This window comes from Gossypium arboreum, chromosome 10 (assembly GCF_025698485.1).
Source record: "Gossypium arboreum isolate Shixiya-1 chromosome 10, ASM2569848v2, whole genome shotgun sequence".
NCBI lineage: Eukaryota > Viridiplantae > Streptophyta > Magnoliopsida > Malvales > Malvaceae > Gossypium > Gossypium arboreum.
Genome location: NC_069079.1, coordinates 62967888 through 62975015, shown reverse-complemented (window position 1 = coordinate 62975015; position 7128 = coordinate 62967888).

Sequence of the window (7128 nt, the reverse complement as noted above, 5' to 3'; positions counted from 1 at the left end):
CGAGCAAGCTGAATTTTGGTTGGACAACACTATTCGGGTACTCGATGAACTGTCTTGCACAGCCGATGAGTGCCTAAAGTGTACTATCTCCTTGCTACGTGATTCTGCCTACTATTGGTGGAATACGTTGACTTCTGTTGTGCCTAGAGAGCAAGTAACTTGAGAGTTCTTCCAAACCGAGTTTCGAAAGAAGTATATCAGTCAGAGATTCATTGACCAAAAACGAAAGGAATTTCTTGAACTCAAACAAGGTTCCATGTCGGTTCATCGACTATGAACGAAAATTTGTGAGGCTTAGCTGGTGCATGCGAGAATGCATTTCTTGAAGTCGTGATGTGTAAACGTTTGAGGATGGACTAAATGATGATATAAAGTCGTATGTTGGCATCTTGGAAATTCGAGAATTTGTGGTACTTGTTGAGCGAGCTTGTAAAGCCGAGGAGCTAAGTATGGAGAAAAGAAAAGCGATATGGGAGCAAAGGAGTTTCAGAAGAGGTCTTGGGAAGCCCTTCCCACATCATCAAAGAAATTTAGAGATGACTTAGGCCGGTCTAGGGACACTTCGGGTTTCTCTAGACGAGATCGCGATCGACCCCCTGTGAGCACACGAGTCACTTGATCGCCAGTGTTGGAAATGATCGTCGGGACAGAACGGAATGTCGATATTATGGTAAATGGCACTCGGGAGTTGTAGATTCCATGACCGCTCTCATTACAAGTGCGGGTCACCGACCACTTTATCAAAGATTGCCCGAGACCGTGCGAATAGAACGAAAATCGAGTGGGAAACCGGTGTTACCACCGCTCGGGGTAGACCATCTAGGAATACGGCAATGCTAGTGGCGGTCGAGAGGATCTAGAGATGCTACGACCAGATCCGAGGCTCGCGCTCCGCTAGGGCTTATACCATACGCCAAGCGCGAGGATGCTTCCTCGCCAGATGTTATTACCGTACTTTCACCCTCTTTGATACTAATGTGATTGCTTTGATTGACCCCGGTTCTACTCATTCTTATATATACGAAACCTTAGCATCCAAGAAGACTCTACCTATTGAGTCTCATCGAGTTCGTAATTCGGTGTCAAATCCCTTGGGTCGTTCGTGCTTGTTGACAAAGTGTGTAAGAAATGCCCCTAGTAATTCGAGGTTCTGTTTTCCAATGGACTTGATGCTTTTGCCGTTCGATGAATTTGATGTTATTCTTGGTTTGGATTGGTTGACCATGCACGATGCGATTGTGAATTGCAAAAGCTAGACTATTGATTTGAGGTGCGCGAATAACGAGATAATCCGAGTTGAGTCTATGAACTTAAAGGGGTTGCCAGCTGTAATATCAGCAATGTTGGCCCAGAAATATGTAAGGAAGGGGTGCGAAGCATACCTTGCGTATGTACTGATGACAAGGAATTGGAAAAGAAACCCGAATCATGTCGTTGGTTTGTGAATACCGGATGTTTTTCCCAAGAATTATCGGGTTTACCACTGTTCGGAAGTAGAGTTTGGTATTGAGCTTGTACCTAGGACTACACCAATTTCGATAGCTCCGTATCGTATGGCACCAACCGAGTTAAAGGAATTGAAAGCTCAGTTGCAAGAGTTGACGGATAGAGGTTTCGCCGACCAAGTTTCTCACCTTGGGGTGCACCAGTATTGTTTGTGAAAAGAAGGACGGAACCATGAGGTTGTGCATTGACTATCGTCAGCTGAATAAAGTGACGATAAAGAATAAATATCCGTTACCGCGTATTGATGACTTGTTTGATCAACTAAAGGGAGCCTCAATGTTTTCAAAGATAGATTTGAGATCGGGTATTACCGATTCATGGTCGAGATTCGGATATACCCAAAACCGCTTTCGAGCGAGATACGGCCACTCGAGTTCTTAGTGATGCCGTTTGGGCTCACTAATGCCCTCACGGTATTTATGGATTTGATGAATCAAATCTTGAGATGATTTGGACCGGTTCGTAGTTGTGTTCATTGACGACATCTTGGTCTATTCAAGAGATGAGACCGAACATCTTGAGCACCGAGATTAGTGTTGCAAATTTTACGGATAAGCGGTTATATGCTAAGTTCAGCAAGTGTGAGTTCGGTTAAGAGAGGTTAGCTTCTTGGGTCATGTGGTATCTCGCATCGGTATTCGAGTCGACCCGAGCAAAATTTCAGCCATACTTAACTGAAGCGTCCAGAAATATTACGAGGTTCGAGCTTTTTGGGACTTGCTTAGGTTACTACCGACGGTTTGTAAAAGGATTCTCGATGATAGCCACACCCATGACGAAACTGCTTCAGAAAGATGTCAAGTTTGAATGGATAGAAAAGTGTCAGAAAAGTTTCAATCAATTGAAAACTCATTTGATGGAAGCTCCAGTATTAGTGCAGCCCGAATCCGGCAAAGAGTTTGTCATTTATAGTGATGCCTCCCTACTTGGGTTAGGTTGCGTATTGATGCAAGAAGGTCGAGTTGTGGCCTATGCGTCGAGACAATTAAAGCCACATGAGAAAAATTATCCGACCCATGATCTCGAATTAGCTGCCATCGTATTCGCCTTGAAAATATGGCGACATTACTTATTTGGTGAGAAGTGCCATGTATTTTCGGATCACAAAAGTCTCAAATATTTGATGACTCAAAGAGACTTAAATCTGCGACAAGGACGTTGGCTCGAGTTGTTGAAAGATTATGAGCTTGTCATTGACTATCACCCGGGAAAGGCTAATGTGGTTGCGGATGCCTTAAGTCGTAAATCACTATTTGCTTTACGAGCAATGAATGTACACTTGTCTGTTCTACCAGACAATGTGTTAGTGGCCGAATTAAAGGCCAAACCATTATTGATTCATCAAATTCGTGAAGCTCAGAAAGCCGACGATGAGTTGGTTGCAAAACGGGCTGAATGTGTTCCGAATATGGAATCGGAGTTTCAAATTGATGATGACGATTGTTTGAGGTACAGAAATCGGTTGTGTGTTCCAAGAAATTCTGAACTCATTTCGATGATTCTGAACGAAGCTCATTGTAGCCGAATGTCAATTCACCCGGGGAGTACGAAAATGTACAACGACCTGAGACGCCAGTTTTGGTGGCGTGGCATGAAATGAGACATTTCCGATTTTGTATCGAAGTGTTTAATATGTCAGCAAGTGAAGGCGGAACATCAAGTGCCTACGGGTTTACTTCAGCCGATCATGATACCTGAATGGAAATGGGAACGAGTCACGATGGATTTTGTATCTGGGTTACCAATGTCGGCAAGTAAGAAAGATGCGATTTGGGTTGTTGTCGATAGACTGACTAAGTCGGCTCACTTTATCCCGCGCATGCGGATTTTTCATTGGATAAACTAGCTGAATTGTATGTTTCTTAGATTGTGAGATTACACGGTACCGATTTCTATTGTGTCGGATAGAGATCCGAGATTCACCTCGCGATTTTGGAAGAAATTGCAAGAAGCTTTGGGTACCAAGTGCATTTTAGCACCGCTTTCCATCCACAAACCGATGGTCAATCCGGCGAATAATTCAGATACTTGAGGATATGTTGAGATGTTGCATCCTCGAGTTTAGTGGTTCATGGAACGGTATTTACCTTTGATTGAATTCGCCTACAATAATAGTTTTCAATCAAGTATTAAGATGGCACCTTACGAGGCTTTGTACGGGCGTAAATGCCGTACACCATTGTTTTGGACCGAGCTCGGTGAAAGTAAAATTTTCGAGTGGATTTGATTAAAGATGCTGAATGTAAAGTAAAAGTAATCCATGAAAGTCCAAGATAGCCTCCGATCGTCGGAAGTCGACGCGGATCTCAAACGAAAAGACATTGAGTATCGTGGGAGATAAAGTGTTTCTTAAAGTTTCGCCTTGGAAAAAGATACTCAGATTTGGCCGTAAAGGCAAATTGAGTCCGAGGTTCATCGGGCCATATGAAGTATCCGAACGAGTCGGTCTAGTTGCGTATCGTTTGATTTTGCCCCCTGAACTCGAAAAGATTCACGACGTCTTTCATGTTTCGATGCTTCGACGTTATAGATCTGATCCGTCGCACGTAATTAGTCCATCAGAGGTTGAAATTCAAGCCAATATGAGTTATGAAGAAGAACAGATTCGTATCCTAGCACGTGAAGTGAAAGAGTTGCGAAACAAAAGGGTTCCACTAGTGAAAGTGTTATGGCTCAAACACGGGATAGAAGAAGCTACTTGGGAACCCGAGAACTCTATGAAAGAGCGATACCCAAACCTATTTACCGGTAAGATTTTTGGGGACGAAAATTTCTAAAGTGGGGGAGAGTTGTGACAGCCTTAAAACGACCCTAGTCGGAATGTGGTTTCGGGACCACAAAACCGAGGCATAAAAATAATTTAAAATTTATTTTGATGCCTATAATATGTGTTAACTCATGTTTGACATTTTTGATGTTTTGATTTAGAGTTATAAATGTGAATTTCACTAGAAATGACCTAGTAGTAAACTTTGAAAGTATGATGGGGAAATGTGTGATGACTAGTTGATCATGCAGGAAAAAATGAGGGGTTTGCATGTCAAATTTCCCATATATCATAAGTAGTGGCCGACCATGATGGGCTTATATGCACATAATATGTATTAATTATTAGTTAGTAGCTTATATTTTATAACATAAGTAAATAAAATAAGGAAAAGAGAAAAGAAACAAAGGAGTCTTTCTCATGTTTTCTTCTTGGCCGATTCTAAGAGAGGAAGAGGAGGAGCCATTCGGCCATGGTAGGCCTTCATTAAGGTAAGAAACTCAAGCTAGTCCTTTAAAATCTTAGCATGGTTTTAAGCTAGATTCTAAGTCCCTTACTTAACCATGCCGAAATCTTTGAAATGGATGGTGATATGAACATTCGGCCATGGTAGAGGTTAAAGAAAAATGGTGGTAATGTTATATATTTTGAAAAGTATGTTAAATGGTTTGAGATTTGAACTAGTCATCAAATCCTCTAGGTAGCCCATGCTAAGAATTTTGATTTTGGGATGACTAGAACTTTCGGCCATGGTAGCTATTCAGGATTTAGGTTTGTGTTTCATGTTAAATTGGATGAATCTTGGTGTAAGGGTGTTTGAACTAAACTAATGATCAAATAGGTGCATAGATACAAAATGGAAAGAATCAGACTAAGTGTTTTAGTCATTGACATATATATATATATGTTGCTGAATGTGTGCTTAAGGAATTGGTTAAGTACATTGTTGTTAAATGCTTGTTGCTAAGGAATTTTGAATGGGTTATAAATTGAGTTTAATGTTCGAGGAACATTGGTTTGGACACCTAGTGCCGAATGTGTTCAAACGCAACTTACCAAGTGCATAAATATGATAATGCTATGATGGTAGACTTAATTGGAATTCGGCATTGTAAGTGATGCCTTGGGCTCTTATGATGGTTAGGGACAAAATGTGTGTTGTGAGGAACGAAATGATGTCTATGAATTCGAAAATGCAAGGTATTAAGCTAGTCCTATTATTCGGTGGTGCATGAGTAGAGCACATGTATAATGCTTGAATAACTAGTCAATAAAGCTATTCGCGCCTAATTGTATAATATAAATGTATTTAATCGGATTGTTAAATTGATAAATTATTAAATAAGCTCTATTTGTTTGAATTAAGCTCAAGAGCTTAGAGGACCAAAGTTGGATAAGGGGAAGGAAAAAGTGAGCGAATAGCCGTCGAAATCGTTCGACAATATCCGAGGTAAGTCTTCGAGTAATGACCCTACTTGATTTATATTGAAATGATTTGTCATATTATGGCGGATAGCCGAATGTGCATAGAGCCTATGTTATAAAGCCAATTGAAATCATGCTCTTTGTGTTTGGCTATTGAGCCAAATTGGAAAGGTTTGATAAATGATTTGTGTTTGAGCCTTAGTAACGGAAATGAAATATGGATGTGTCATGAATATTGATATATGTGTGCATGAGCATTTGAATGATATCCGGCTAAGACCAAAGGCATTTGTGCGAAGTTGTTATATCCGGCTAAGACCAAGGCATTTGTGCGAGTTGCTATATCCGGCTAAGACCAAGGCATTTGTGCGAGTTGCTATGTCCGGTTAAGACCAAGGCAATTAGGCGTGTGGTTATATCCGCTAAATCTCAAGAAACTTGGGTTTGAAGGTAGCGATTTGTGCTATAACAATTTTAATTAATACGCTCGAAAAACCCAAACGATAAGGTATGTTTGCATGTGCATCGGAAAAGTTGATTCGTTTTAAATAGTATTCGTTCAATCGACTAACGAACTTTTGGCTCTTAGATAGGTTGATACCTTGTGTGTGTATATGTTGATGAAGTGTGAAGTAAGTATGATTATGAGAATGTGTATCAATAAAGTGATTCATTTAGCTATGTGAATGTAATACTTTAGTCAAAGCTGATTTCATTACTTGAGACTTACTAAGCATTAAAATGCTTACCCGTTGCTTTGGCTCTTTGTTTTCTAGATTTTGTTCGTTAGCCATCGGATTCGGGATCATCAAAGTCGAAGTCATCCACACTATCAAAGCCCTTTTGGTACTCTTTTAGTTGAACTCGGATATGGCATGTATAGGACTACCCTTTTGTTGTTGGTCATGTACCCATGGATTTTGTGTAAATTTGGATAGCCATGCGAAAATGGCTTATATAATGTTTTTAGCATAGTACTATAATCATTTTGTATGTTGATCACTAAGAGGTATGGAAATGTTTGGAAACGATTAGCCATTGGAATGGTTAATCATGATTATACTTTGTGCTATGTATGCAAAAAGGGCTAATTGAATCATGGAAACTATGAAATAGGTAAAGTCTACCTTAAAGGCAGATGCTGACAGCAGCAGCGATGTGGATGTGAAAAATTACTAAAAATAGTAGGAATGGAATTAAATAGTGAATAAATTATGTAAATGAACCTTGATGAATCTACTTTCATATGGAAGAAACGAAACGGTCATATGAGTTGTATGTTAAGAGATATTTAGGTTTTCGTGAAGCAGGGCCAGAACGGTTTCTGGATTCCCTGTTCCGACTTTGGAAATTCATTATAAATTAACCAGAGATAATTAGGAGTCATGCCATATATTTATAGATTCCTATTTGAGTCTAGTTTCTATAGA